At 40.1% G+C, this 1,913-nt stretch overlaps 1 long non-coding RNA gene across 1 annotated transcript; it reads left to right on the forward strand.

Moving 5' to 3' along the window:
- LOC136426771 (uncharacterized) lies at window positions 1-1,318 on the forward strand. Its single transcript, XR_010754353.1, has 3 exons — window positions 1-96; window positions 281-365; window positions 649-1,318. It is a non-coding gene; the product is annotated as an uncharacterized lncRNA (long non-coding RNA).
- The last annotated feature ends 595 nt before the right edge of the window (window positions 1,319-1,913 follow it).

Raw genomic sequence — 1,913 nt, forward strand, 5'->3', positions numbered from 1 at the left:
ATAACGCCACCGTCCCGGGCTACACACTGTCAACTAGACCAGAAGTTGTGCCGACCACAACGTACAGAAGGGATAATCAACCACGGGTTAATATTGGTAGGTGACGACATATTTTCCTGTATAAACACGAATGCTATAATAAAACAAACAAAAACTGAATGAGTTGTTGTTTAGACAATTGATTGTTTTCTTACAACAATGCTGACAGAAATCTAAGTTCTAGAAAACAGACATGCCCATGATATTCTAGCACCATCATGTGTCTTTTTTCCCTTTTCAGCACTTATCGCCGGAGTAACCGGAGGTGTCGCTGGTCTTGTGGTTATTGTTGCTGCTGTTGTCTGCGTCTATATGTGGCGACGAAAGTGAGTTCAATTCCATCCACCCGTACAATCTGAATTGCTAAACTTGACTTCATAAATATGAATTCTATGTAACGGAAGTTGTAACGTTATAATTCAAGATAAAAATATCATATCACAATCTAGACACTTTCATAACACCAATCCTGCCATCTATAATTTGATATCTTCTTGTTGAGATAATTGAAAACTACAAATAAATGGGAATTTTTCGTCCAAATGCCAAAAATATATCTAGACGTATACTCACAAAAATTCTCTTCTTTTTTTTTCAATTACGAAACAGCAAAACAGAAGGTGACAAAGGCACTGGTACCGAGAGAACACATTACGTCAATGGCCAGTTTCTAGACGATCAACAGCGTTCACGGACCAATCAGGACGCTCCTGAGATGAACCAACCCACCCCAACTCCCCGCCCATCCTCTGGTGTCTACCTGGAGCCAGGTGTACCCATAGACAATCATGAATATACATATATTGATAATCGTAATAACATTCCCCCTGTAACCAACATATCGGGTAGGCCGACTCTACCGACGTCCAATCAAAGTCCGTGTTGCGTAAACCAGCCACCAAACCACTCCTATGTCAATGTATCCGAGACTGGCGTTGGTCGAGATTCCCTTGTGTATGATGACGTCATGGTTCCCAGGCGGAACAGGGAAGAGGGGGGTGGAAGGTACATGAATGTGGGCTACAGGCACAATCAGGACGAGGCTTATGTAAATGTGGCGACCCCTCGGCGTTCCTAGACAGGATTTAAACCATTCTATGTGATTACTGATGTTTGCAAACATAAAGTGATACATCCGAACGCATTTTCTACGAGTTATTACATTAGGATATCTTGTAACTTCAGTATGTACCATATGTCTAGTTGCTTTCACATGTCTCATCAAATAATTGTAATTATGAAATGTACGTGTCATAATTGTACCAAAAGTTGTCACGCACATAGTGGAATTTATTGCTTTGTGTGATAAACTCCATACAACGCCATCACTTGAACTCCTGGTTGCTTTCATTACTCCAAACTAAAAATAGATAAACGTTTTATTCCTTTCCTTTTTCTGTAAGTTCCTCTTTTTCGCCTCATGTTCATGGTGACCGACCTATCTAAAGATAATCATTTTTCAATGATAATACTATGCCCTACTCAATCATTGCCATGGAGTGAATATCACTATGGATCTAGAAAGTGTCGCCAAGTACAGCTGTTATGCACGCGGCTTCTAACGTGTGTACACCCGTATTAAAACCTCTAAGAGTAAAGTACAGCCAAAAGGCACCGTCCCCTATTTGTTTGCAGGTAGATCTCACTGTGCAAATAGTAGTGCCGCCATCCAAGAGGTCAAAGGAAAACACTGAATTAGTCACTTTATTTGGTGTCGTAATTTGTAATAGAAGGCGTAAAGTTTCGACGTCATATCGTTTACGTCTGATCTGACACACCTTGACATCAATTCAAAAGTGTATGAATAACTTTGTGTATGAACGTTTATAAAAGTATAAAATGGTTAATGTGAGACCTTTCCTGTGAATTCACCC

This window comes from Branchiostoma lanceolatum, chromosome 2, assembly GCF_035083965.1.
Source record: "Branchiostoma lanceolatum isolate klBraLanc5 chromosome 2, klBraLanc5.hap2, whole genome shotgun sequence".
In the NCBI taxonomy this organism is placed as follows: domain Eukaryota; kingdom Metazoa; phylum Chordata; class Leptocardii; order Amphioxiformes; family Branchiostomatidae; genus Branchiostoma; species Branchiostoma lanceolatum.